The following is a 21,705-nucleotide window of genomic DNA, read 5'->3' on the forward strand; positions in this document are numbered from 1 at the left end:
GAGCAAGTGGGAAAAAGAGAAAAATTATATGACAGCATATATATTGGTCCTGGGGCAAAAAAGAGAATGGCCCATCAGAGAAATTTTTTTTTAGAGACCAATAATGTTGGAGTGTAGAGAGAAGAGCAAACCAAGGCAGAAAGATAGGAGGCAGCCTGATCATGCAGAACCTCAAAGGACATATTAAGGATTATGGACTGTATCTTTTCTATCCAAGGAGGAATAGAAAACCACTGAAAGGTATTTAGCAAGGAAGAGGAACAAATCTCTTATTCTAAAATGAATTATCTGGCTATATGATAGAGAATGAACTGGAAGAGGGTGATAATGGATGCAGGTAAACCAGTTAAGAGGCTTTTTAAATATTCTTGGTGAGAAAAGATGTAGCTGGAACCATGGGCTGCTGTAGATAGAGAGAAAGAGAGAGAGAGAGAGAGAGAGAGAGAGAGAGAGAGAGAGAGAGATTTAGGAGGAAGAACCAATAGGATTTGGGGAGTCAAGTGGAAAGAGGAATCAAGAATAACTCCTAATCTGGGGTTACCTCCTGAAATGGGGAAAAGTGGACAGAGAGTAGGTTTGGCACCAGGAAATCCATGAATTCCATTGTTTTGGATATGTTGAATTTGTGGGTCTTTGAGACATATAAGTGCAGGTGCTGAGTAGGCATTTCTGTCTACCTTTTCCCAGCAATCAGGACTAGATACAGAAACATGAGGTTGTTGGTCCCTGAATGATAATTGAAGGCCTGGGGTGGGGGGGGGGTAGATGTGATTGTCCAAGGAGAGAGAATAGAGCAAGAAGAGGGCCTAGGAGTGAATTCCAAAGAATAAGAAAATTTCTGACCTCAGAGAGTAGACTACAAGGAGGAGAAACAATAAATGAGTTCAACAAGATATTTTAGTTCCATTAGGAACTAAACAGGAGCTCAGAACTACTGTTCAATTTTAGTATTGGGAAGGGGCAGGTTCAAGAGGAAGGGTTTTATATTGGGCAACATGAACCATTTCAGACACCCAGCTAGACCTTATGTGCATTTAAGTACCCGAGCACATGAACACATGTCTCTCATTCTGAACCACTGGAATGGCACACTCACATTGCTGTTTTTCCTAACTTGGCTTTAGTTCCCAGACTGAAAAGATGTTGCAGAAATGTCTTAACAGAGATGAAAGGCATGTTTAATCTTACCTTCAAAGTTGCTCATGGTGGCCTGGACAGACCGTCAGTGTTTTGCTAACTTCAATCTTAACAAACGAATTTCAATTCCAGGATTTTGCAGTAAATGTAGGCAGTGGACAAATTCTCCACCTCCTCTTTATTTGCTATCACCTGCGGGATTAATTTTATTAACTACATACTTATGAGTCTTTTTGAATTGCAACTTGCTCATTCTGTGGAAACTGAAAGACTGACTGAAGAAAGCAAATTGTTTGGGGTCCTTCTTTTTACCTCTCTATCAGCACATTAGTGCTAAATTCTCTCGCCTCGCCTCGCCCCGCCTCGCCCCGCCCCGCCCCTTCTCTTCCCTTCCTCAGGGCTGCATGGTGACCTACTACAGCTGTTCACCAAAGGTAGAAGAGAGAGTAGTGTCCCCAGACACTGAAAGTCTGTCCAAGTCTCTGCCAGCTGGGACCCATCAACATCAACCTTTTTCACTGTGCTTTTCATAACAAAGATTCTTTCAGATTAAAACTAGTAAGTCAGTATCTTTAGCCTGAAATTTTCTCCTGTTTTAAAGTCCATATTTCCAATGGTTAATGGATATGCCCTCCTTCCAGCACCTCAAATACATAATGACTCCAACAGTACTTTCCATATCCGCTCCGTCAAACAGCTCCCTGCTTCTAACTGCCTTTCTTCAGTTAATGGACTACATCTTGAGTTGTCACCTGGCTTAAAATCTGGGCTTTTTAATTTACTTCTCTTCACATTTCATAATCAGTTGCCAAGTCTGAAAGATGGTTCCTTTCCAACATTTTGCCCACCCATCATTGTCTTTCCATTTTGATGCCATCATACTAATTGCAGGAAGAGGAGTGCTGTCTTCTTCTCTTCACTGCTCCTGTCCTGACCTCCTCTGACATTATAACCAAATGAATTTTCCTAATGTAAGATTTAAATAAATCTTTTTCTTATTTTTTAAGTTTTTAAAAATGTTTACCTATTTATTTTTGAGAGAGGCAGAGCATGTGTGCACACACACAAGTGGGGGGAGGGGCAGAAAGAGAGGAGAGAGAGAGAACCCCAAGCATTGTCCATGCTGCCAGCCCAGACCCTGATGCAGGGCTCAATCCCATGAACCATGAGATCATGACCTGAGCCAAAATCAAATTTGGGAGCTCAACCAACTGAGCCATCCAGGTGCCCCAAGATTTAAATGAATTATATTCCCTAAAAGCACAATTGTTAGCCTGGCATTATTTTCTGTAAACAGCCTTAATCTACTTGTCTTGATTTCCTTTGTCTTTCATGTCTCTCTAGCCAAACTAGATCACTTTGGTTCTCTCAAATGCCCTTCTTTGAGCTTCTGTTAGTTCAGTCTATTCCCAAAACATTCCATTTTTTCCCTTTCTAATATCAGCTATTGACCCAAATTTCACATTATTTTGCCCGTAAAGTTACCCTTTTTCACACCCTAAAATTATTTTTTTTTCTCTTCTATATCCTATAAGACTCAGTTTGTATGACATTTATAGCCCATTTATTCATTTGTATATGTTATTTTCCCTAGTAGATTGAAGGAATCGTGGGAGCAAGGGCTGGACCTTATCTATATTTTATCATCTATAGGTACTACATCTATAGTACTTTGTTTTATTGCATTAGCTTGTACTAGATATGGCTATGTGTTTTAGAATACCCTCAGTAATAGTGCTTTAAATAAGATAAAATTTACTTTTCTTTTGCTTAAGCAAATTTAGGCCTGGTAATATAGCTCTGTTGCACAAAGTCTTCAAAGATCCAGGTTCCTTCTATGTTGTTGCTCTGCGATGCATGGCTTTGATCCTGGGGACCATGATGGTTTCTGCACTCCAGAGGAAACACAAAGATGGGCTGAAGAATAAAAGAGTTAAGGGTACACTTGTTATGCCTTTTAAAGAAGGCTCCTGGAAGCTGCTACAAGTCACATTCTTTTCTATTTTTTTTGGCCATATTTGAGTCACATGGCCACACCTACAGGAGAGGCTGAAAAATGTGATGTAGAATATCATATATCATATCATATAGTATAGTATAACATACTATAACATAATATATAATAACTGATGGCTAATTATAGTCCAAAAATTTATTACTGTAGGAAAAACGAAGATGAAGATAAAGGTATAATTTGGGTGATGATGATGTGTCAATGGAAGTTCATCAATTGTAACAAATGTACCACTGTGATATGGGATGCCTACAGTGGGGTAGGTTGGCTATGTGTAGGGACAAGGTGGGCATGGGAACCTTCTATACTCTCTGCTTAGTTTTTCTGTGAATCTAAAACTACTCTAAAAAATAATGTCTATTCAAAAAACTTAAGACATAAATAGGAGTCTCAGCTCTATTTCTCCAGAATAGATTGAAACAAGTATTATGGAATAAATGAATGAATGACAATAGCAGGTGAAAGATAGCAGGTGAAGGTTGAAATAATTTTCCAAGGGAGCTATATTTAGAAGTTTTTTTTTTTTACTTAGTGAACTTCATGCTTAATAATCCTATTATCCTTAATATAATATTCTGTTTTCTGGGTTAGTGATTATAGTCTTATTAACTTGAGAAAAAAAATTTCCCAAATCAGTTTTTAATCAAGGATAGCTTTACTGGATTTATATCTAAATCATTTCTTTTAAAAGAGAGAAGGTTTTTCTTCCTATAGTGTATTTTTAAAACTTGACAATTATCATTACATTTGCATGAACTTCTAAAATAGCTATTTCAGCTATTTTACTATAACATAAATTCCTTCAGAATATGCACCTACAACTCTAGTACAGAATTTGAGCATTTACAAACAGCTCTCTTTAATTGTATATTTTCCTTATGTTTCTGTTGTGAAGTGAGCATTAGAAGGTAATTTGCCTTTTAATATTGGCCAATTTCTTTAGTTTTGACATATTTATTTTCATTTTCTCTCATTCTGCCCCAACTGTACTGATACTCCAAGAAAATAATTGGATGCATGTCTGAGGAAACTAATTTGTTCACTTATTTTAAAAAAAACCCAACAACACCCATTAATTACCTGGGGTCTTATTCAGGTAAGCTACCTTACTGAAAGACTACTCATCTACCAGGAGAAGGGGGATGGAGCTGGATAAAATTAGGTCCTGTTAGAGTTGGAATTTTCTGGATATTGATCAGAGCTAAGTCCTGATAATGACTGATGGGAAAGATTGGCATTCAGACTGCTGGGTCTAGGAGAAATCAGAAAGGAGGCAATCTTGTTTTTCCATGCGGGACACTCACTGTAAAACATCCACTCAGACTTTTCTGTCCACTAGCCCTTTCATCAGGACCTTCCTGGGGATTACTCTCCAATCTGTGGATCTAGTTGGCCTTGAGAGAAAGCGTTGTACTTTGTGGGAACCCAGAATTGCTCTAAACAGTCATCAGAGGCTGACCACAGGGTTAAATTAAATAGGTTTTCAATGACGCCAGTTTTGTGTGGGATTGTCATTTCGATTTTGCACTGACAGGAAAGAGTTTTGAGGCCCCTCCCTGAAATCCATGTGCCAAAGTTAAAGAAACACTTTGGAATTTGTTTTGTACCCTCTGCCCCTCTGCAACACTTTATGATTTAATTCTCTGAATAGAGAGTTTTCTTTAGCAATCTCTTTAAATTCCCTTGATCTTGAGTTCTTTTTCTTCTTAAATGCACCATTGATCAATTGATGTTCTTGTTCTTTTGTACTCTTTGAGGAGAGTTATTATGAATCCATTGTTAAACTTCTAAATGGGTCGAATCAATTTTCCAATTGCCTCAGAATAAATATCAAATTCTTGTCTTCCAGGAGCCATAAGCAAATAAACCTCTCCCCATTAATGAAATAAAGTCTCTTTTAAGTGTTATTGCTGGTAGGAGGGAATGGTTATTTGTCAAATCAAATGAAATATTCTGACTATCTCTTTGAACCTACTCAAAATATGACTTCACAGGTGCCTGTCAAATTTCATTGATCTAAATTGTCTTCTCTTGAAAACTAAAAAATAATGATAAGCTATGAACATCTTTATTTTTGTATCATTCACTCATTTGATACCTGTTTTTGGAGCATCTAGTATGCTCCATATACAGCTATTTTAAAAATGTTTTTTAAATTCTAGTTGAATAAATCCAGGAGATTATGGAATGCAGCTTGCAGGGGTCTAGATGCTGGAGAATGATGGGGGAAAGAACCAGTTGTGTCAATGGGCAAGTACAGAGAAAGAGAACAAGGTGAGAACTTGGCTGAATGCAGGACAAGTGAAAGCCTCAGCAAAGACAGATAGGAAGTCTAACCCATTGGATCCAATTTTAGATCTGGTTCAGGTATTACAATCAGAAAGTTCAGAACAGTGGACAAAGCTAGTAAGAATGAGATGACAGGGGTGCCTGGCTGGTTCAGTCAGTAGAGCATGTGACTCTTGGTCTCAGAGTTGTGAGCTCAAGCCCCACATTGGGTGTGGAGCCTATTGAAAGTAAAATTAAATTAAAAATATATTACAAATTAAAAATAAAGAACACAATGACAGCAGATTGCAGGGAACAACAGCATGGAAAATGAGATAAGGACTGATAATGGATAGGAAACATCTTAGGAGTTAAATATTATCATCAGAGATGTTACAAGGGTCTATATATAGTAGCTGAATAATAGTAGCTAACATGTATTCAATGTGCCAGGCAGTTTCCAACCTATATTTTAATCTTAAGCTATCAAGGCATTAGTTAATTTAATCAGTCTGGCATCTATTCCATGAGTTCACTATTCTTATCCCTATTTCATGGATGAGACAGAACTTCCCAGAGTTTTCAGAACAGGGCTATGAGTACTGCAACTTGATTGCAGATCCTCTGTTACCAACCACTAAAAGGTACTGCCTAGATACCAAATAAGAGGTGTTGGGAGCAGGCATACAGGAACACACACAGGAGGAATGGAAGGATCACAGGGAGGGAGCAGGGAAGGAGCAAAAGCTTCTTGGAGACTGGTTCATCTCCCTAAAGATATAGAATTTTCCTAAGTGGAGAGGTGGCGCTGGTGGAGACCAGACAAAGCAGAAGCAAGAACAGGGTCCCGGTTAGCAAGTTCCATGCTGTGTTGGCAAGGTATATTTGGAGAAGAATATTTGACAAGGGAAACTGAGGCATAAGTTTGGAACCAGAAGATAGAGCACTTTGAATGGGAAGCTCTCCAAGGCAGAGAATATAAAGAGATAAAAACACAAAACCAGGAACCCAGTCTGGGGTGATGTTAGCGATGAAAGTCCAGGAGGAGGTGATAGAAAGCTATTTTTCAAACATGAGCACGTGAAGGTGAGGGCTTGGCAAGAGTGTTGGCAGTGCACTTGGAAAAGAATATGCTTGCTGAATACACGAATGGATGTAGGATTCAAGAGCCAACAACGTGAGGAAGACCAGCATGGTAAGTGAACCAGCATAGGGTAGTGGTCAAGAGTGTAGACTCTGGATCCAGACTGCCTAGATTCAAAAGTGGGTTCTGCCTCTGATCTTCCCTTGCCTAGTATCATCGTCTGCAAGATGGAGGATCCTACCAGCAGCACTAGGTTTTTGTGAGTCTTAAATGAGCTTACACTCTGCGGGAATAGTGCATAGCATGACATAAGCTTTATATAAACATTTGTTAAATAATTCAAGAAAAAATATCAAGTCACTCTGGGTAAATCACTTCCATACCTTTTATTAACAAATTGGATAGGGTGGCTAGGTGGCTCAGTCTGTTAAGTGTCTGACTTCAGCACAGGTCATGATCTCACAGTCGTGAGTTTGAGCTCCGTGTCGTCCTCTGGCTGACAGCCCAGAGCCTGCCTGGAGCCTGCTTTGGATTCTCTCTCTCTCTCTCTCTCTCTCTCTGCCCCGCCCCTGCTTGCACTCTCTCTCTCTCTCAAAATAAATAAACATTAAACCCTTTTTTAAAATAAAAAACAAATAGGGTAATTGAGAGGCATCATTCAAATATGTCTAGATACTGACTGTATCAAAAGGCTTGTATTTCACTTAATAAACATTATATGTACTGAGTATGCACCATAAGTAATCTTTGTTTTTTTAAATTATTTTTAATGTTGATTTATTTTTGAGAGAGAGAGCGAGAGAGACAGAGCATGAGTGGGGGGGGGGGGGCAGAGAGGGAGACACAGAATATGAAGCATGCCCCAGGCTCTGAGCTGTCAGCACAGAGCCTGATGTGGGGTTCAAACCCATAAGCTGTGAGATCATGATCTGAGCCAAAATAGGATGCTCAACCGACTGAGCCACCCAGGCACCCCAACACTCTTTGTTTTTGAGATGTGGAGTGAGGGTGAAACAGTATGACTGTAAGCTCTAGTGTCATCACTATTCTGTGTGCCTATCTTGTGCCTAGCACAGTCTTGGAACAAACATTTTTTAGAGGGAATGGGCACGTGAACAAAGAATCAGATGGCCAAATGGGCATTTTGGGGATGTATAATAAATGATGCAACCAAGCCTGAAATAATATCTGTAGACCACCCACCAGCTCAGTTCACCACTATCACAACACCTTTCCCCACCTTCTGTGTGTAAGTAGGAGTTGCACTTTGTCTCAACCCTGGTAAGCCTCTCCATGACAGTGTGCCACTGTTGAGGGCAAGAGCTATGTCATATCAAGTTTTGCCATCCATGCAAGGTGAAATATCCCTTACATGTTTACACTCAATACTGAGTAAATAAATGAAGAACCCTGGTCTTGGATGGAAAGAATTCTTGTCATCTAGAATACCAAATAGGAATATACAATTTAACATAGAGCCTCTAGTGGAATCACATTTAATTAGCAGAATAAGAAAAATAAGCTAATAAATGACCAGATGGTAATGTGCTATTAGAATCTGCATAACTGTGACTGTGTTTGTGTGCACATGTGTGTGTGTGAGTGTGTGTGTGTGTGTGTGTGTGTGTGTTTAGAAAGCAGCAGCTATTATTGGAATGCTACATCTAAACCGAACTATGAGCAGAAGGTATGGTTGTGTTCCTAAACATTACAAAATAATGTAGGATGTAAAATCAAAAGAAAGAGCAAAACCAAAAACTAGACTTTGTTTCCTTAAATAAAGTTCAACTTGAGCCCCACAGAAAAAAACATAGAAATTCAAAACACAGTTTTGATGTTGTATGGGAGTTTTTGTTAGCTCTTCGGCAAAGTTGTTGGAGGTATTTCTCATTATGTTTCCAGCCATGGACATTTTCAGGAAAATAAACAATCATTGGCCTGCCCTTCAAATACCCAATACATGGTGCCCAGAGACAGAGAGGGTTTATCTTTTTCAGTCTTAAATCATGTAAGGTGACACCTCAAGTGACTTGATGTATGAGACTAGAACTATAATAGTGTAAAGTCCCAAAAGAGAGTAGAATTTCATGATGTAGCTTTTCCAAGTCCACTAACTTGTCATTCTTAAGGGTTCATTTCTTAAGGGCATTCTTCACATGCAACTGATGTACCCACGGGAAGAAATCATTAGTATCAATGTTGCAGAATAGGGTATGTTCATAATGTAGGCTATATTCTTTATGAATGTTAGCTTTTGTCATGTAGGGGTCCTACCTTCCTAGATAGATGGTAAATTACATGAGGTCATCTTGATCCGAATATTTACCCCTTATATCTATTATCTATATGGTAATCACAGTGTTCTGCAATAAAATGAAATCTTTATCATCTATCATCTATCTATCTATCTATCTATCTACATCTATGCAACTATATTCCAAATTTCATGCCATCATTTGTGTCTTACAAAATATCATGGACTGGTGGCTTAAATAACAGATAGCTATTTCTGACAGTGTCAGATGCTGAGAAGTCCAAGGTCAAGGTGCTGGAAGATTCAGTGTCTGGTGAGAGCCTGCTTCCAGGCTTGTATACCGCTGACTTCCTGCCTCACATGGGTTTTCCTTGGTATATGCTGGTGAAGACAGAGAGATCTCTTGCTCTTCCTCTTCTGATATGGGCACTAATCCCATCATGGGGGCCCATGCTCAAGATCTGGTCTAAACTTAATTACCTCCCCAGACACCTCTAACTACCATCAAATTGGGGCTAAGTTTTCAACATATGAATTTTGGGGGAGACACAAACATTGAGGCCGTAACAACCTGTAAGATCTCATTCCAGTCTTTCCCTCAGACCTGGTCTTCTTCTCCTCTCCTGCCACATGGGTCCTTTTTCTGTTCCTTAAATACACCAAAATTATTCTTACCTCTAGGACCTTGTGCTTACCAGGACCTCATTTTTTGCCATGTCTTCATGTGCTTTCTCATTCAGCTCTCAGTTCAAGTGTCATCTCCTCACAGAGGTTGTCCCTGGATACCTTAGCAGAAGTTTGTTTCCTTATCCCTCTAACATCACTCTAGCACATTATCTCACCTTGTTTTTCCTTCTTGGTACTTATGAATATCCAAAATTATCTTTGTTATTGTTGTTATTATAGTTACTATCTGTGTATTGTAGTAGTATATGACCTGCATAAGGAAAGACCTCTTACTTATACTGTTTATTACTTTAGCTCCAGATTCTAGAACCTAGCATATGATATATAAATATATATGCATATACACATATCTTATGCATTAACATATATATAATATATATCAAATATATATAAAATGTTTCAGTACTGAGCAGAGTGCCCAACATCCTTGATGTTTAACAATGTTTGCAGAAAGGGGCACATGGGTGGCTCAGTCGGTTAAATGGCCATCTTTGGCTCAGGTCATGATTTTACAGTCTGTGAGTTTGAACCCCACGTCTGATTCTGTGCTGACAGCTCGGAGCCTGGAGCCTGCTTCGGATTCTGTGTCTCCCTCTCTCTCTGCCCCTCCCCCGTTCGTGCTCTGTCTCTCTCAAAAATAAATTAGCATTAAAGAAATTAAAAAAAAAATGTTTGCTGAACAAAAGTGAAAGTAACTACATGGTTTCATGACTTATCTTTGGCAAAATTGTGCAGTATGTTTTTGAATTTAAATTTAATCTAGCATTCTCTGTCTTCACCTTCATCACGACTCTTTCCTCCCCCAGAGTCACATTTGCTTCACCACTGTCAACCAGAGATCAACTGCTGACTCATCCCCAGTATTGTTTAGCTTATAATACCATACCAAGATTTTGGTGGTTCAAGGGACAGAAGTTCTTATAACAGTGGTATAATAGGAATGATAGGTAGATGGAAAATACTTTGGTTGGGCATGGAGAGGCTTCCTGGCACTATCACTATTATTCCACAAAGGTAACGGGACTGAGAGCTGAGATTTTCTTTCTGTACTACAGCAAGAGAGGAGAGACTAAGACTTGTCCATCTAACTGAAGTGACAAGCCTTGCTACATTTGCCTGAGGGGCTCACTGTGTTTCAGGATCTGACCTAAGTTATGGAAAATCTTAGAACCAAAGTATTAATAACAAGGAGCCTTATTTATGTCTTTTTTCATTGTGTGAAGAGACCTCACCTCTGTCTCCCATGTCACCTACTAGTTCCTAATGAGTGGACTAAGCCAATATGCCACAACTTTTTGGCATTCATATCTGCTTATGAATAATAAAAATGCAATTCAAGCATATGCCTTCTCATTCTGTGATCCTCTCATTCTCTGCTCGTGCTCTTAATGCACAGTGTTAATGTCAAATCTGTTTGCTTTAATTATGTTAAGAGGTTACGTTGGAAGGTTATCCATTTTGTCTTTAACAGCACGAAATAGCACTTATATTATCACTGTCACTTTCCACACATAAACAGGAACTTGATTAACAGTAGCTAACCATGAGAAAATAAATGTTCTCTTAAGCACAGACATTTTTAGTGGATAAGCACTAGGTGTCACTAGTATACTCTCAACCACAATTATCTATATCTTCAGAGGAATCAACGCTGAGTGAGGCAGGCTGATGAAGAAATATAGGCATGCTGGGAAACAGTGGGAAGTCATACCTTTAACAAATACTATTTATTTGTTTATAACCAGACAAGTGTCTTTAAAAATATTTTAATGGATTATGGTAAAAAAAAAGTAGGTAAGTGACTTTGAGATATGTGGGAGACCATCATTATATACACCAGAAACACGCCTGAAAAAATTGTGTGTGAATCAAATATTTATAAAGTGAATTATGATTTCCTACTGATTATTTTTTAAAAATTTGGATGTGTAATCCCCCCTCATCTTCCCAATGTTCACAGTGCAGCTTCATTTTAAAATAGAAATTATTTTGGAGCTGGCGGAAATGTTCTATATTTTTAAGTAGGTGGTGATTCCACAGAAATATACACATGAAAAAATTTATTGAGCTGAACACTTAGGACTTGACATTTTACTGTATCAAAATTATACTCCCATAAAACACTAGTAAAAATCATAATTATTCATCTTAATGTTGCTTCCAATAGCTTTTCACTTTTGTAAGCAGATATTCTGTGCTTAAGTAATTATTCTACATAACATTTGCAAGTACTTAGTCAAATGAATGCTGAATGCACCTGGTCTTTGAATGTCTTAAGCTATGCCTCAGGGCTAATTCCCACATCTTGGAACTGCTCCTTACTCAAGGACTGAATTTTTAATTTAAGGCACCACATTGGTGATTTTCACATTGGTATGGAACCATTTTGTTGGTTGCATAATTGACCCTTTCAGTGTGAAGAGATTTAATGGATGTGAACAGGTATACTATTGCTTCAGTAACAGTTGTTTTAAATTGTGTCCATTACTTTGTCTTAAAGCAAAAATATCAGCATGCTCCAAAAGTATTGTTTAAATTAAATTATGTATGTGAAGTTCTCTTAAAGCTCAGGTATAAATGCAATCTGCTGAATACTTTTGCCTCAACATAGTTTATCAGCGTAATTATATGAGCCTTACCTTTTGGACTTTTTAAAATAAACTGGGTAATTAACCATTTTATTAAATATTTGAAACTAGATTGAAAGTCTGGATAAAATTCTTTCAAGGAAATTCTTTACGTGTGCTTAAAACAACAACAACAACACACGATATACTCAATCATTCTATGCTTTACTTTGTTCTTTTTAACCAAACCATTTACATCTTGTCGCCCAAAATGGCGTATCTCTTTTTTGATTTTCAGTTTCCTTCTTTGGGAGAAGAAAAAGGAATGGATTCCTCACCTCCTATTGCTCAACCCATGTGTTGGATCTATATTGGTCTTTGAGAGTGACTGTAATGTCTTCATCTTGCCTATTGACTCAAATTCCAGCTCACTGATCCTCAGACTCTAGAGTCTTGAAACTTCCCTTTCACTTTACACTTTTCCCAAATGGTTCTATACCTCTAACTATGCTCGCAACAACAGTTTAGACCTTCTCCATTCTTAGCCTTGGCTCTCCACAGTTTTCATACTATATTTATAATCTACCAGTTCTATGAACTGGTGTCTTGCTTCTCATCTGAAACTTGATTCCCAACTACTTTGGAGTGAATACCACCATGATACAGAATTCTGTATGCTCCTCCTTCGCTCTAGAAGACAGAAGTGCCTCACCTATCAGGAAACAATTCGGGGGGGGGGGGAGGGAAATATATACGTGTACATACACGTACACACTAGGTATATAGTACCTAGTATGTGCCAGGTACAAAGCTAAGGAATGGGATACCAATATAGGTTTAGACATGAGTCCTAATCTTAGAGACCTTACAATATTCTGGTGGTCGTATACACATAAACCAATCATTTTAATATTGTAACGGATGCCTCCAATACGCTAATCTTGTCAATTCCAATAGAAGAGATAGAAGATAATATATTTGCTGCAATCATCTAAAAGTAAGCAATCTTCTTCATTTGTGAGACAAAAGATTGAGAAAGGACAGTTATACAACCATGATGATTAACTCTCATGTGGACATTCCTATTGGAGTGGATAAAGAGATCATGCCAAATTGGGGATAATAAGCCAATCACAAATGAATACACACATGCTCACACACACACGCGCGATGACAATGAAGACAGAAGTCAGGTGGTACCCACTCTGTGTACTGAAACCACTTCAGTGGACAGGGCTGTGAAGGACAAGCTTTCTTTCTGTTTCCCAGGTGCCTCATTACTTTTGACCAGCATTTCCAATCCCATTCTGTTTGGTAATATACTACAGGAGAGAAAAATGTTAAAGAGTATTTCTTTTCTTTTCTTCCTTCTGAATTTTTTTCTCAGAGAATTGCATTTCCTACAGGATTCCATTGGTAGTCCACGGTGAAGACACAAAAGAAAGAGAAAAATGTAGAAGAACAGCTTACAGGAATGATGAACAAGATGTATTGTGGAGTTAGGGGTCATTGTTGTCTGGTACGGCTATAGATGGAGGCCCCACTAGTGTGTTTTGGAAGGTTGCCGCCATTACTCAGGGCACTCTGTCAGTTCCGGGCATGATGCGGATCCCTGATGCTCCCACGGTGCTGTGTGCCACACGTTCTTGTGTCTCAAGGGCAGACCCAGGCAGGAGAGAGAAGCGTCTGGAGTTGGCAATATGAAAGATAAGTTTGTACTTGATGACACAGACCAAGGAATGATAGTTTAATATCAATCATCACAGACAATTGCAAAAGAACTGGATGTTCACACACAGAAGATATATTACCCATTAGGAGGCAAATCTATCACAAACAGTACCCCAACACTTACTGACTGAAAACTGAATAAGCATCATATCTCCAAGAGCAAATAAGTTCAAATAGATGTGTTTGTCAAGATGAAATTGGATTGACCTTCAAGTGCCTTGTACTTTTGGGGTAGCAGCAATAGAATAGCATCATTTAGGGCTTCATTATCATAAATAGGAGGGAAACTTTTGGTATTGTTATGAAGTGCTAGTAGTCCTCAACCTTATTTCATCATTGACATGTATATATATCTTTTTGTTCTTTTCTTTTTACTGTTTGCAACACATATGCATCCACACATTGTAGAATCTGGGATGTTAACAGAACCTCAGAGATCATCCATCCGGTGCCCCAAACCTTGCTCATAGGAGAATCACCACCAGGGAGGGTGGGGTTTTCAAAATACAGATTCCCTTGGTTTATTCTTAAAGATCTTTGGTAATGATACTAGTTTCCTTGGGCTGCCAAAACAAAGTGCCACAAACAGAGTAGTTTAAAAGAGCGAAAGTTTACTGTCTCACAGTTGTGGAGGCTGGATCTGAATCTTATAAAGAAATCTTTCCATGATAAAGAAATTGTGGTTTATATACACAATGGAGTACAACGTGGCAATGAGAGAATGAAATATGGCCCTTTGTAGCAGCATGGATGGAACTGGAGAGTGTGATGCTAAGTGAAATAAGCCATACAGAGAAAGACAGATACCACATGGTTTCACTCTTATGTGGATCCTGAGAAACTTAACAGAAACCCATGGGGGAGGGGAAGGAAAAAAAAAGAGGTTAGAGTAGAAGACAACCAAAGCATAAGAGACTCTTAAAAACTGAGAACAAACTGAGGATTGATGGGGGGTGGGAGGGAGGGGAGGGTGGGTGATGGGTATTGAGGAGGGCACCTTTTGGGCTGAGCACTGGGTGTTGTATGGAAACCAATTTGACAATAAACTTCATATATTGAAAAAAAATCTTTCCATGACTTTCCCTACGTCTGGTGGTCACCAGCCATCTCTTGTAGTCCTTAGCTTGCAGGGGCATCACTCCACTCTGCCTCAGGTACCACATGGCCTATTTTCCTGTATGTGTGTGCCTCTGTGGCTCTTTTGATAAGGACACCAGTTACATTGGATTGGGCCCCGCCATATGCCAGTATGACATCATCTTACCTAATTACATGAGCAATGAACCTATTTTCAAATCAGGCCACATTGTCAGTCACTTTAACATACCTTTTGTGAAGGACACGATTCAACCCATAGCAAAAATATTGGAATGGGATTGAGAATCATTCAGGTGATTTGGTCATGGCCATATTTGAGACCTGCCGGACAATCAGTTCAATTCTCTTCTTTTACAGAAGAGCAAACTGAGGGCTAGATATATCTGGCAACTTTTAAATGAGAGTCAGAACATGCACAAACCAGTCACATACTTATGTAAACTGTCACCCTCTAGATTCCCACCTTGATTACTTTGATAACAACAACGCTTCCTTGAATCTGGATTAAGATTACTTAGTATTTGTCAACTTTAATAAAAAGCTCTGAGGCTTTTTTTATTTTACATTTTGATTTTGAAACCTACTACATAATACTTAACCCTAGAGTCTTACATTAAAAAAACAATTCTGGTAGCAAACTTACTCAGGTATTCAAGCAAGGCTGGTATGAAGGTCAAATGGATCAATAATGGTAGAGAAATATACAAATGTGTAGACATATGTATTTTATCTAAAGCAGTAAAACATTTTTTTCAGACTTGATGGATTCTTTTCCAGATGTGGATACTACTGGAGGCAACACAAATGGTGGCTTAAATGTCACTGATTTAAACAACATGGTTCTTAGGCACATAGAGCGTATGTATATAAAAACTGAACAATGCATGTGATGTGGGCCTTGTACATTTCCTAATGTATCTGTCTCTCAAAGTTCCCCTCTTCAGCTATGCTCTGGGTCAGGAAGTTTTATTAGGTAGTAATAAAATGGATTCAGAAACAGGGTTTATAGTTCAGAGGGTAAGGGTGTAAGACTGCTTTCTGTTCCTTTGGAATTATGCATGACCACTGTCATGAAAAGGAGTAAAAATTTGAGGAATATGTCACAAAACTTGGGACACGGGGTGCCTGGGTGGCTCAGACCGTTAAGCATCTGCTTTTGGCCCAAGTCATGATCTCATGGTTAGGGAGTTCAAGACCCGCATTGGGCTATCCGCTGACAGCTCAGAGCCAGAAGCCTGATTCAGATTCTGTGTTTCCCTCTTTCTCTGCTTCTCTCTCTATCTCTCTCAAAAATAAATAAACAGTAAAAATAAAAAAAACCTTGGGACAGAAGAACCAATAGAATGAAGAATTAATATGGAAATCGTGACGACTGCCCCCAAATATGCTGAAATTCCAGTGTCATCTATAAGAGAAAAGGAAGGCAAGATTGAGATCTGTGTTAAATGATGTACGATCAAGGATATTGATTCAGAACATAATCTCACATCCTGTTTATTCTCTGCTCCATTCCCTCCAATAAACAACAACAACAGCAAAAACCTTAAAGACTTGACCACTTTTCTTAGTATAACAATAAAGATGTTGAATAGACAGGATTTTCAATTGCAGGAGCATAAGCAGGGACAGTGTACTCTCTGAGGACAAATATTTACAACCAGCCTGCAAAATTATTGGGATTGAAGGGCACTGATTTGTATGTGCATACTAATAGTTCTGAATGCATTTAATGAAGAGAAATGGCCCTGAAAAAAACCAGGCAATTTACACACGGGAAAACTTGAAATTTGTGACATGTAAATTGGAAGTTACCATCTTTTCTGATCGTGAGGTTGCCTCAGATTCATTTCCGGAAAGCTGAAAAATTAGAGTGTGGTATGAGCAACTTGTTTATAGAATGGGATGGCATGCAAAGCATAATACAAATATTAATCAAGTCACTTTCAGAATACCAGTGGTTGGCCTTCAGATGATAGTATGGAGAAAATTCTGAAGGGGACGAACAAAATTAAATATTTTGAGAGACATTTCCAACTTCAGACTGAATTGAGAGTAAGTGGGAAAAACAATGAAAGGTAAATAGTGAATAGCACCAGGCAGAGGAGGCAGTTTTATGGAGTGTAGATCAAGGAGGAAGGAGAGGAGATAATGTGGACTCGGTTCAAGAACACTGTCAGGCAGCACATCTCAGATGGAGGTCTGTGGACCACAGAGGCCAGCATCAGAATCTCCGCCACGTTTGTTAAAATGAAAATTTCTGAACCCTACCCTAAACCTACTGAATCAGAATATTGGTGATCTGTAGGTTTCATCGAGTTCCCTCCCCCAAGTCCCTGGATGGTTTGTATGTACCCTTAAGTTTGAGAGAGAGCATCTTAGATTTTATAAAACATAAAGAGAGGTTCAGAGGTGACAGCTATAGAGAATATAAAGAAGCTGTATGGGCTGGGACGGAATGAGGAATTATAGTGTATAATTGAAAAGGTTTATATGAACGTCTTTAAAGAAAGAGAAAAGAGAAAGAGCAAAGAGCAAGTTCATGGACTGACACTTGATTCCCGGAAAGGAAAATGAAATCAATGATTTAGAGGCGGGTGCTCACAGTTCAGGAAAGAGGGTGGTTTGATCAAACTTGTAAAGAATGGCAGTGGCTTGCGATGTGCCCTTATCACTGAATTCCACACAACTTCAGAATATTGCTTGAGCAAACTTTGGGCGGGGGGGTAGCTTTGAGTGGCATACAAAGAAAATAATATGAAAAAGCCAGCATATGAAGGGAGCAGTTTCTGTTACTGCCATGGGCCTCGTCAGCTAGTGAACAGCCATGTGTCCTCTCCAATGTGTGACCACTGTTGTCTACCTGCATTCAGACTTCTGTGAAGGCTTTCGGCGACCTTTGCCCTCCAATCTTAGCAGTCACTACTTTATAATTTAAATAATCTCCTATAATAATAGAATGATCGCATTGAAAGAAATAGAATTTCTTGAAATTCTATTCTATTGAAAGAATAATAGAATTGAAAGAATAGAATGATAGAATTGAAATCCTCATTAAACAGCACTGCTAGGACTAAGGCTACAGGTCGGTTCTGAAATAATGCTTGAACATCTGAAACTTTGAAACAAGACTTAAATGCAATAAAATGTGACAAAGAAGTCCCCGAATCCACTATCTGTAAATTTAACAGGAAGTCTGTTGTGAAACAATTGTGGAGGCATTGCTGAGTAGAAAAATATGAATGGGAAAATGTACCACAACTGTCAAACCTTATGTGCTCCTATACACTCCCTCAAGTTTACATTTATTCACGTGAGAGATTTTTTATTACATAAAAACTTAAATTTTAAATTTCAGAGGCCTTTGGGGATTCAGCCCTTGTGATGCAACTCTCCAGTGTTGCTGGGACAAAAAGTATCTGATAGGAAGGTTTTAGACAATTTGCTGAGGAGGAGGACCCACCATGGGGCTTCGTGTGTCATATAAAGCCTCTGAGTGAGGGAGAGAGCATTGTACTTTTTAAAGTAGCATGGCACTTTTAGGGGCACCTGGGTGGCTCAGTCGGTTGAGCGGCCGACTTCGGCTCAGGTAATGATCTCGTGGTCTGTGAGTTCAAGCCCCATGTCTGGCTCTGTGCTGACAGCTCAGAGCCTGGAGCCTGTTTCGGATTCTGTGTCTCCCTCTCTCTCTTCCGCACATGCTCTGTCTCTCTTTCTCTCTCTCTCTCTCTCTCTCTCTCTCTCTGTCAAAAATAAACATTAAAAAAAAAATAGCATGGCACTTTTAGAGAGATCTTTATGACAGCTGAATGGAGGAGGGCATGACTAAAGGGAGAATAACCTGCTAGGGGACTCTAGTTTTGGGATTAGCTCAAAGAAGATCAGGATGTGACTGGGTCAGTGGTGGCAGTTTTGGGGAAGAAGGCATAACTTGCAAAGTACTGAGCCAGTCAGCCAACAAATATTGAGTGAATGCCTGCTGCGTGCCAACACTCATTCTCTGCCTTAAAATCCACAGCACTTAGAGTTTGACTGGATGCGTTTGGTGCCAGAGTAGCTAACAATCCACTTAGGGGAATACGAGAAAAAGCGAACTTTCTTCTAAATGAGAAGTCGTGCAAAGGCTATTTAGACCAGTGGGTGTTTGAATTGGGCCAGAAATGAAGGGGAAACTTTTAAGAGGAAGACATGGAAGACAGGGGTGAAGCTGGCCGAGCCGACCAAACCAACAAACCAAGGCCTGGATGTGGGACATAGAGTTCAGTTCATAGGATGTGAAGCCAGCCTGTCTAATGGAAGCTTTGGGGTCTTACTGGTTTTAATGGAAGATTAAGCTGAATGTTTATATAAGGAATATATTGGAAAATTTTTTGAAGGACTTTGGATTTTATTCTGAATGCAGTGAATGGTTACTGCAACATTTCATAACAAATTCTAGATCACACTGAATAGGAAAATTAAAAGTTGAGATTAGAATTGTGCTATAGTTTGAGTCCGTCCTTGGTATATAGAGCTTCTTGGTTTAAAGACAAACTTCATCTTTTATCAGTTATTCAATGATGGTTCTCTTGCATATTTAGTGTTTCTGGTAGACTGGGTATCTTTTTTATAACTTACACAGTATTATTATCTAGGATAAGAATTTTATACTGTCCCAACACCCACCCATTTTCTCCTGTGTAAAAGACTTGGCTTGGATATGTCAGATTACATTATAATACAGTTTGATAGAAATCTACTTTTACTTGTTCTGAACCACCACATCATGCTATTTTCTCTCTCATTGCAAATGTGTATTCCATATCAAGTGCTAGTTACATTTCAAAGAAAGAAATCATTTGCATTAAATCAAATATTACATTATTCTTCCTCTTTCAAAAACATAAAGCAGGTATTTAATCAAAAGGAAGACATTGCCAATTTCAGATCTTTCCTGTCTTTTAATTTGCAGCTTATACATTCCTACCAAGAGCTCATTCTGTTTTATTCTAATATAACCAATAATTTAAAAACATTTGAAAATCATCTTTAAGACTAAGATTGAAAACTCTTGTTTACCTATTTCTATTCAATTTTTGCCTAATAGTGTCTGAATTGGTCTCCTGCACATTGTAGTGGGCTGTGCCTTAAAGCAAGAGCATAAATTATCTTTTTCCAAAACCTTATTCAGAACTTACTGCCTTTAGAAAACCTTCAAGGATTGATTTTGGGTTACAAGTTTTTTGTTCTGCTCAGGGCCACCTCAGAACGTAGTCATTTTGTGCATTTCCAAATCCCACCTCCTAGTCAGCAGCACCCAGCAGCACCGGCAAGACTCATCAAGCTTCTGAAACAAACCCCTCCCACTATGACAAAAATGCAAACACACAGAAGAGTCAATCACTAATAACTCCAAGGGACAATAGCTAAAATAAACATATGACAACGGAATAGATTGTAAGTTCCTTCTAGGTAAAAATATCTTTTCATTTATATTGAGTCCATTATAGAACGTAAGCAGGTAACATTTTATACACTTCTCATGTACTCCACCAAGTTCAAGGCAATCCTGAGCTGCATGATGAAAATAGGTTTTAGTGGAGACGTGGCGGAGGAGAAATACTCTGGTTACCAGGGAACAAAGCTTTTGTAACCCTCTCTGAGAGAGAAAGAGAACTCGTGAGGTTGGCCAGAAGAACTGCCCACTATAATGAGCTCGAGGTCATGGCCACTCCTTGGAATCCCCCATCCCCCCAACCCACGGCTGAATTTTCACTATTCCTGATGGTGGCAGCACTTCTCAGCTGTTTGTAAAATAGCTGGGGATCCTGGAGCTGCAGACTGATTCTCTGTTGCCAGGAGGACTGCCTGAAAGCATGAACAGGTAGGCAGACATCACAGGGAGGGCAGCTGCTAGGACATCTACGGTCCCCACTCACCTCTGAGCTCCTCAGATGCACAGATAAAACTAGATAGGTTATTTTGTTCGTTCTCTTATTTGTGGCATTTGGCTCTTTTTCTGGATTTATCAGAGGAGCATTCTCTTTAGCCAAGTGTTCACAGGTCAGTAACTACATAGCCTTATTGATCACTTTCTCTTTTTCTATACGTATGTGATGAAAAACTCCCTGCTGTATGTGTTTTCTGTGGTATTCTCCACACAAAATGTCAATCTTTCTGTGATCTATATATACAAAGAATTTGTATTTTTCCCTTTGTTAATCTTTTCATAAGATATTGATCCTTCTGTGATCCACATAGGCAAAGTAATATTTAATGGGTGATGGAAAACTAAGAGAGTGCAGTAGTAATGCAGCTGCAAAATGAATGTTAAGCTGTTCATAGACAAGCCAAGCTTCCTATATTCTAATCAGGCATTTGACTTGAACTTGTACCCATAGTTATTGGAGCCACATTTTTATCAACCACCACTCTAGTGGCCGTTGTGACATTTTCAAGCTGAGAAAATGCCCTTCCATAGGCTAACACAAAAAAGCATCAGTGGTCAGGGTGGAGTGTTAACCATATATAGAGAGACCACAATGATCTTACCTGGTAGGGATCAGCCTACAAACAGAATCCCTAGTGGTGAGCTACAGTGTCCTAGAACTACTGACATGGTAGTAGAGGGACCTCATTATTACCCTAGATCGCCACTGAAAGCAATGTCTTGGAGATCAAGAATCCATAGAGAGAAATGAAGATTTTTTAACTAAACAAAGGAGCAAAAAAGAAAGGAGATGAGTGTGAAGGGCCAGACTCTGTTACTGCAGGGACCTGTAGTCTCTGCAAAAATATGCCCAGATACCTGACTCAGAGGAGAGATTAGAAAACCAGAGAAAACCAGTGATAAAAGAGCTGCCTGCTAAACCAGTGATTAAAGAATACA

General features: G+C 39.0%; 1 long non-coding RNA gene across 3 annotated transcripts in view; it reads right to left on the minus strand.

Moving 5' to 3' along the window:
• LOC113602345 (uncharacterized) overlaps positions 1-21,705 on the minus strand; it is a 276,948-nt gene that overhangs the window by 1,670 nt on the left and 253,573 nt on the right. For 2 of the 3 annotated variants that reach the window (XR_008291829.1, XR_008291828.1), the window contains 2 exons: positions 13,482-13,697; positions 13,216-13,333 (listed from right to left, as the gene is read on the minus strand). This is a non-coding gene — a long non-coding RNA (uncharacterized LOC113602345). Of the gene's footprint in view, positions 1-1,520; positions 3,055-13,215; positions 13,334-13,481; positions 13,698-21,705 lie in introns of those variants that run through there. The other variant, XR_008291827.1, reaches the window with a different exon arrangement.

Source organism: Acinonyx jubatus, chromosome D3 (assembly GCF_027475565.1).
Source record: "Acinonyx jubatus isolate Ajub_Pintada_27869175 chromosome D3, VMU_Ajub_asm_v1.0, whole genome shotgun sequence".
NCBI lineage: Eukaryota > Metazoa > Chordata > Mammalia > Carnivora > Felidae > Acinonyx > Acinonyx jubatus.